Source organism: Propithecus coquereli, unplaced genomic scaffold, assembly GCF_000956105.1.
Source record: "Propithecus coquereli isolate 6110/MARCELLA unplaced genomic scaffold, Pcoq_1.0 Scaffold236, whole genome shotgun sequence".
Taxonomy (NCBI): Eukaryota; Metazoa; Chordata; class Mammalia; order Primates; family Indriidae; genus Propithecus; species Propithecus coquereli.
In genome coordinates this window covers 2,081,008-2,089,805 of record NW_012147908.1, presented here as the reverse complement: position 1 = coordinate 2,089,805, position 8,798 = coordinate 2,081,008, and the positions used below count along the sequence as shown (strand labels likewise).

General features: G+C 46.5%; 1 pseudogene; it reads left to right on the top strand.

The window, feature by feature from the left end:
• Positions 1-3,479: 3,479 nt before the first annotated feature.
• LOC105811541 overlaps positions 3,480-8,798 on the top strand; it is a 65,885-nt pseudogene continuing 60,566 nt past the window's right edge.

Sequence of the window (8,798 nt, the reverse complement as noted above, 5' to 3'; positions counted from 1 at the left end):
ATTTCTATTTATCATATGAAAGTGATTTCTAGGCTTTAACTGTTTTTTTACATGCGTGGATGTAACCTATGTTGTCACGAGTCGCTATTTTTTCTTTATTAATTGCATCCTTCTCATTGATGTTGAGCACCGTTGAAGTACCGATTGCTGTTCTACGCTGGACCTGCAGCACTGAGTAACACAAAACCTCTGCCCTCGTGGAGCTTATTTTCTAGGAGGAGACAGACAGCCGTACCTTCCATGTGCCAGTTTCCGTACTCAGCACTGCTGCACTCTGATTCTCTGTTTATGATAATACTCCCGAAAGTGTGGGAGGTCTTTTGTGGAAATTCTGGACTAAATTTATAAGAAATTTACACATTATCCACATATTTACATATTTGTGAATGGGCATACTAAGTCATATGTTTGCACATATGTGTGTGCCACACAGACTTATTAAGCTGGATAACCTGGATCAATTTACAACTCTGGGCCTCCATTTCTCTTCTGAAAAATGGGGATTATCACAGTACCAATTTCACCTTGTGAAGATTAAATAATGTATGTACATAATTTAGCAGAGTGCCTGACACAAACCAAGAGCTTAAGTGATAGCTGATATATTATTATTAGTATATATATATTATTTTACACACATTTGCTTAATGTTCCTCAATGGGATAAAACAAATAATGGTGGATCTCATTTTGTTTTATTAATTTAACATTTATTGAATGTTTTACCATGTTCCAGGCCCACTGTGGCAGATTATAGTTTTCAGAGATGGCCACAACAATACCTCCCATTCTAGAAGTACAGCCTTATTCCCCCACCCCACCACTTGAGTTTGGGTGGGCTTATGCTTGCTTGTATCCAATGAAGGTGTGACTTCCAAAGCTAGGAAATAAAAGGAAATGCAGCTTTCCCCTTGTGAGCTGGTACATTCCCGACAGAGCTCTGAGGCTGCCATGCTGTGAGGAAGCTTAAACTAGGCCACACAGAGAGATGAATGACATGGAGAAGCCCCGAGCGTACCTGAAGACAGGGAGATGCCCAGCTAACCACCTGATACTCCAGCTTCTGTCACCATCTAACTGCAGTCACACAAGAGACCGCAAGCCAGAAACACCCAGTCAAGGCCTCCCCAAATTTCTGACCCACAGAGATCATGAGAGAAAATAAAATGATTGTTGTCATTTTAAACATTAACTTTTGGTGTCATTTGTTATGTACTGATAGATAATTAGAACACCTACCTTTAGGTGCTCAAGATAAAGCATTAAACAGATTTACTTTCATGGAGTTTCCATTCTAGATCCTTCTCGTGCTTGGCAAGTAAAGAACAACTATTTTGGCTGGGCGCGGTGGCTCACACCTGCAATCCTAGCACTCTGGGAGGCCGAGGCGGGAGGATTGCTTGAGTTCAGGACTTTGAGACCAGCCTGAGCAAGATCGAGATCCTGTTTCTACTAAAAACAGAAAAATTAGCCCAGCGTGGTGGTGTGCGCCTATAGTCCAAGCTACTCAGGAGGCTGAGACTGGAGGATCTCTTGAGCCCAGGAGTTTGAGGTTGCTGTGAGCTAGGGTGATACCACTGCACTCTCCCCGGGCGACAGAGTAAGACTCTGTCTCAAAAAAAAGAAAAAACAAAAACAGAACAACTATTTTCAGGGTTGTAATTTTCTATCTATTTGGGCCTGCTATCAAGCCTAAATCTGAAGATACAGCAAGCAAATAGATCACATTCATTCATTCATTTATGCATTTAATAAATAAATCAATTATTTTCTCAACATAGATAGCTAAAACCCCTTTCTCCATGTTCCCAAGCATCCAAGCCTTCTATCCAAACTCGTCATACAGCATTGCTATTGCTTGTGTTCTGCTGTTTCGCCCACTGACCAGCAGCTGTTAAATTCATTCTGTCTATTCATCTTTGTATCCCTGCCATCTAAGCTAGTGCCTGCACAGAGCAGACCTATTTAAAAAACAAACCCAAACAAACAAACAAACCCCCACTTAACTGAAGGAAGGCCGCTAGTTCCTGGACATAGAAATAATTTGTTCGAGGACAGTCGCAATCTTCCAGGAGTTCACAATTCAGCACTAGACATTCCGTGAGACCCAACCTGACAAGCGCAGTGAGTGAGCTGCCAGAATTGAATCCTGTGGTCCAACACAGGGAAGACAGGGGAACACACTGGGCGTGGCAGGTGGGGAGGGCCATGGTAAAGGATTTATTCATTTATTCCACAAATATTTATCGATCACCGTAGCATACGTAGCACATGGTAAGCGCTCAATATCCGTTTTTAAATGCCAGTCACTGTTCTAGATGTTGGGCTATAACAGTGGACAAGAAAATTGCAGAGGCTTGTGCATTCGTGAGGCTCACCATGTGGCAAAGGATGACAGGCAGTGGACGGAATTATATAAAATTGTGCTAGATGCCGAGCAGGAAAATAACAGGCGGTTGAAATTCTCGTAGGGATGCGAGATCCTTTGGCTAGGGGCAGCCGTGGGCGGGTTTTGAGCAGGAGTGGCCGTGAGGGGGACGGACTATAGGGGGAAGGAAGACTGCAGACAAGAATAGCTGGTAATTTTAAGATGCGAACATTTTCTGCTTGACTGCAAGAGGAGCGTGTGGAAGCTGTGGGTTCTCCCGGCGCAGGGGGCTGTATTTTGAGTGCAAGCTCTGTTGCCCAGCAGTGCAGGGCGGGCTGTGGTGAACTGCAGCCCCAACTCCCAGAATTTTCATGCTCGGCACATCTAGACTCCTTCGCCCACCAGACCAGCAGACACACCGTCCGAGGCTACAATTCGTGCCGCAGCAGGCGGGCAAGGTGGCGGGGGCTCACGTACAGCCGCGCTCACCCCTAGGGCTCCGGGTCTGCAGCACCGGGCGGGCGGGAGGGGGCGGAGCTTGCGCTGCGGACCTAGGCGGTGGCGTGGGTCTCCGCCCCCTCGCCCCAGACCCCGCCTCCAGATCCCTCTCATTGGACCAAGACCGCGGAAGGGCCGGGCTTCCTCGGGCGGCCCGAGGGTCGGGCTGGGGAGAGCGCGCTGATTGGTCCGGCGGGGATTAGGTCATCGCTAGCAGGTTCGAGCGGCCCGGACGCTGGCCGGCGCCGAGGCTGCTGTGAGAGGGCGCTCAAGGCTGCTGGAGAGCGAGCCAGCAAAGGAGGCGGGGAGGCGGCGGCCGCACTTGCTGCCTGCTCGCTCTCTTCCCGGCGCCACTGCTGGTCCGCCGCTGCGCTGCCTGCTTGCCTCCCGCTCCCCTGCGCGCAGCCGGAGCAGCGGCCCATCGGCCAGGTCCCGGCTGGGTTCGGGAGTCGTGTGCGCCCGCGGACAGTGCGCGGTGGGCGAGCCGGCGCCACACCTGTGGAGCCGGCGGCCGTCGGGGGTGCCGGCCGGGGTCCCGCCGCGTGCGAGCTGTAGGCGGCGGGCCGCCCGTGCTCCGGGGGAGGCGCGCCCCCCGGCTGGGCGCCGCGGGCACCATGGGGCTCCCTGCGCTCGAGTTCAGCGACTGCTGCCTCGACAGTCCGCACTTCCGAGAGACGCTCAAGTCGCACGAAGCGGAGCTGGACAAGACCAACAAATTCATCAAGGAACTCATCAAGGACGGGAAGTCACTCATCAGCGCGCTCAAGAGTGAGTGCCCCGGGCCTGGCAGGGACGCTGCTCGGGGCGGGAGGGCCGTGGGGCGGCGCTCAGCCTGGTTGCCCGCTGGGCTTCTGTCCCCGGGCACTGATTCACGGGTGTTGATGCTTCTACTGAGGCAGGAAGGATACGTAAAACGGGCGAGCCAACAACTATCAGACGAGGAAAGAGATCCGTTGCCCAGCCGTTTGCTTTCAGGGAGGTGACCGAGCGCGGGTGGTGCTCTGGGGCAGTGCAGGTGGGTGTGCACAGCACACAGGTGTCCCGGGAGTGGGACTGGAGTGCCCAGCGCGCTGCAGCCTGCTGGGAAACCCCATCACATCCACGACTGCGACTCCTTTAGGGGAAGAATTGCTCACCCCTGGGTGCCCAGCAATGAGAATGGAGCCTACCCTGCCAAGGGGGCGCTGCCTCCCCTTGGGAAAAGGCGGGTTGTGGGTTGTGACTGCTTCGCTCCCTGTTTGCAGTTCCAGCCTAGTCCCGACCACTGGCTTCTCTGGGTGGAATGGTTGGTTAGCTCTCGATTCCCTGGAGTATTGGCAGCCAGTAACCCCTAAATCTAGAATCAGTGCCATGTACGTGTGCAGGTTCTGATTCTTGTATTTAGCAGAAGGTGACAGGGGTGGGAGTACAGAATCAGAGTGTTCCTTTACTCTAAACTGTGGGCGAGCGTTTAAAAATAGAATGAACATATCCCTACTGTCTCCCTCTCCTGCTCCCTCGCTCTCCTTTTTACCTCTCCCATTATCCTTGAAAACGCAGAGGTCTGAGAATGAATGTCCTTACTTCTCAGAAAGGAGAGGTTTAAACTCATTTTAAAGATTGTCAGACCTTTTGTAAAACCATTTTTGCTTTTTTTCCTTTTGGTACAAGGCGAGAAATGAAATTTGCCTTCTGTTTGACTTTTGCAGAGCCAGAGAGTTTCTCCTTCTGGCCCAATCAGAGTTTTCTAGGGATGAGAGCCTTGGATTGTGAGAACGTTTTTGGTACCTTTTCAGTGTATCCATGTAAAAATAACTCAGTCCATCTTGTAGTTTTGAGAATCAGGGACAACATAAGGGCAGATAGTGGAATTGTCTTTGACTCTTTTTCCTGTTTCTGTGTTGGATTTCTTAATAAATGATACTTTTCAGCTAAGAAAGATTGCCTTAGCAGAGTAGTGTCCTAGCTGTAAGAATTGTTCCCAGGCCTCTTTAAAGGAGGCCTACAGAAGTTAAGTGCCTGAGATGTCATTTTGTGAGCCTGTTGCTTCTAAAAGTGAAGAGAGAGACAATGGAATGCCAGAGCAGCCAAAAGTGCCAATCTTCCGGGGTGAAATGTACACAAGACTGTGATGCCATGTGATTAGGCTTCTCAGAGGCAGGTTCTCTGCAGGAGGCAGTGCCTTACCTGAAGCATGTGAACAGACTCTCCCTCTGTCAATGACCAAGGTCATATTTGGTTCAGGGAACATGTGACCCCTGGTTTGGAGTAAGTCAGGAGCCCACTTATAGGTTTGGCCCAGGAACTTTGATTGAACCTCAGGCTGGCTTTAATTGGTTCTCTGCTTCACTTAGCAAATGTTTGGAGTGCCTGCTGGGTACTGCAGTGGGCACTGAGGATGTAGCAGTGAATATTTTGCTGCCCGTGTGGCTGCAGAGGTGTACTCCATGCCAGGCACTGCTTCACTTGTGAGTTATCTCCTGTAATTTTATTCATTTGGCAAACGAGAAAACGGAGGCTTGGGGGAAGCACAATCCAACAGTCACACAGCTCTAGCAGCAAGGCTAGAGCTTTTGAATCCACCTGATTTGAGCTAGAGATGGAGTTCCTGCTGACGCAGAGCTCTTAATTCTGCCCTATCTAGCTTGCCCCAGTGGAACCCCTTGGATCAAATGTGCTAGAATTTAGACTTGCATTTGGTATCTTGGCGTTGACTCTGAGAAGGGTGCATTTGGGTGACTGGCAATTTGCCTGCTATTTTTTGGAGGGGGGGCAAGAATTCTTTGGGTAGGAGGAACATTGCAGTGATGGGGTTCAAGGGTTAAGTTGTTTAACGGGGTGGAGCAGCCCTGTAACTTGGGGGAAAGACTGATAGGGAACTAGGTATTCTGGTCTCTATATATTCAGCTCTACTACACTAACTACTACTACTACTAACTAACACTAACTACTACTAGAACAGGACACCTGACCTCTTGAAATAATGAAGAGTGGAGTCAATCACTGTTTCCAAGACTTCAGGCATTCTGTTATGAGCTGCTTGCTACACATATATATATATATGTAATATACTGCTATATTAGTATTTGTGTATTAATTTTCTTCACATCATCTTTATTACTACTGTTAATATTATAGAAAGCTAGTATTTTTCCAGTACAATTTAAATACATAATTGTATAAGTAACACTAGTTTAGATAATCTGTATTCTCTTACAGCTCTAAAATTTTGTCTTTATTTTATAACTATATTTATTTTATATTTTATGACTAGTATTTGCAACCCTTTGGGTTTAGGTTTCCTTTGTGTGTTAATCATAGGCAATAAAACTGGCCTCCAGAAATTGGCAGAGTTCAGCTAGATCATCGTTACAGTTTTTTCCACCTTATAAATGAGGAAACAGGATCAGAGAGGTCTGTAACCTGCTCAAGGTGACACAGCAATTAAGTATATTTAAACACACGTTGTCAAATTCCAAAGCCAGTGCACTTAACCCTGAAACAGCACTGTCGTCTAGGTCAGCTGAGGTCAGCGGTTCTTATACATTGTCTCTTGAATCCTCTTGAGAACCTCATAAAAGCTGTGAATTCCATAAAAATGAACCTCTTGAAGTTTTTCCCTAGAGACTAGATCTCTGGTCTGGACACATAGAGGATATGCACTAAAATAATTTGAGACATACATTTGAAAGAAATCCTGCTTTTGGAGAAAGTTCTCATTTGATGTGGAGTACAGTCTTGGCAACTCCCACTCAGTTATTTCCGGTGCTAATTTGTCCAGGCCTTTTCTGTGGCGACTCATTCGCCCGGGACTCTTTCCTCTGATCTGATTAATCAGTGTCTCAATCAGGAAGATTCTGTGTGCTTAAGTCTTTTTTTTTTTTCTCTTTTCTTTCTATAGATAGAGGCTTGAGCTGAAGTTCAGACTTGTAGAATTAAAAGCATTTGGATTTCCTGAGTTTGAATTCTGACCCTTCCCCTCCCCCCATTGCATACTACTTGTTTGACTCTGGGCATGTTACTAAGCCTGAGCTCCCCCTTTGTAAAATGGGAATAGCCACACAGACCTCCTAGGGTTATTGTGAGGAATGACTGAGATAGAGCATGTGAAAAATGCACTTGCTTGGGCCCTGGGACATCACGCTGCTCAGTGCCTGGTAGCTGGTGTCGCCGTCTTCTAACATTCAGGGTTGGTGATTCTCAGAGCAAAAGTCACTAAGAGCACAGAGGGACATTTTTTGGCTTGGGTGCAGGGAGTTAGGCCCAAGCCTCCCCCATGCCAGTTGTTAGTAACTTACACAGTTGTGTGTGTATTAGCCATTGGTGGGCAGAATCTTGGTAACAGCATTTGTATCAAGTTGTGGTTATGACAAAAAAAGCTTTACTGAGTTAAAAAGGAATAAAATAAATAAGCCTCCTGACATCTCTTCTGTTCTTAAGAACATTCTGGTAGCTTAAATTTTCAACCTTTTTGATTAGATTAATTTTCCCCCCTCAGTGGCAGAGCTGGCTGTCTGTCCCTCTCTGCCTTTCAGAAAAAGCTTGCAGAATGCATTCAACTTCATGCCTGGCAGTCTCATGGACTCAATGGCAAACCAAATGTGGTTTCATAGAAATGAAAATGAGTTATGCTGTTGGTTTTGAGGAGTGGTGTGGGTTTTTAGGAACTATGTTTCCTTCCATCTTGACAGCTGATTTTTCAACTTGTTCCTGGGGTTTTGCCCCTTTAAACTTGACTTCCGCTTTCTCGTATAGATTACCCTTATTTTGATAGTTTAAGGTAGGAGTGACAGAAATGCAATTTTTAAAACATCAACTTTATTGAGACATAATTTGCATTATCATACAGCTCACTTGTTTAAAACTTTGGGTTCAGTGGGTTTTAGTACCTCCACAGAGTTTTGCAACCATCGTCACAATCAATCTTGGAACCTTTTGAGAACCCCAAAAAGAACTCTGTTCTCATTAACAGTCATTCCCCATTTCCTTCCAACCCCCAGCCCTAGTCAACCATGAATGTATTTTCTGTCTTTATAGATTTGCCTATTCTGGACATCAGAAGTGCAATTTTAATTGTTTTCTCCTAGGTGGTAGTGACCAACTTTAGGTGGAGTTCTTGATTTGAATTTCAGGTAGGGAAACTTTGAAGCTTTTCTTCTTCAAATCAGTGGGGAAGGTGAGGTCCCAAAGACCAAACGGTGTCTTAGGTCCTAGAGAAACCCAAGTGTGCCTTTGTGTTTCCAGCCCCCGAGAGGGGATTGTATTCATTCTAGCTCATTCTAGCTCATGGTACTTGGGTGGATGCAGAGGAAATAACCAACCAAAATGAGAGTAAGAATCTAGCACCTTCTGTCTGTTAAGTTGGGGCAGGGTGTGTAATACTGAATAAAGCCACACTTTGTGGTCAGTATCCTGTTGGGTGACAATTTGTTTTACAAAATGAAGTGAATGTATTTATAATATATTTCTCTAGTTGAGCCCATCGTTTTCCTGAGACTTTTTGGAGATGATTTGCCTTTTTCATCGCATTCTTGGTGGTTAGTAATCTTGGGATCTCTGTCCTGTATCACATCCCCAAGGCAACCACAGTGACTTTTAATAGAAATAAGTAGACAGTCTAATAAGAATACCAGCATCTCTCGTTTATTGAACACTTACCAAATACCAGGCCCCATGCTAAGTGCACACATTGTCTCATTAGTCCTTACCATCATCCTGTGAGATGAATACGCTTCTTTTTCTGCATTTTATAGTTGGGATAACTTGCCTAAGGTCACAGGAAGTTGAGCTACTAAGTTTTGAACCTGGTAGTGGACTGTAGGGCCTTCTCTTGAACATTAGCCTTCAGTGCCTACGGCAAAGATGCTGGCAGTGAAGATGCAAATTCTTCATAGATCTCGTTCCTGGAAAGGAGAAACATGGAGCAGGTGCTTGATTAAGTGAGAATATTGGCT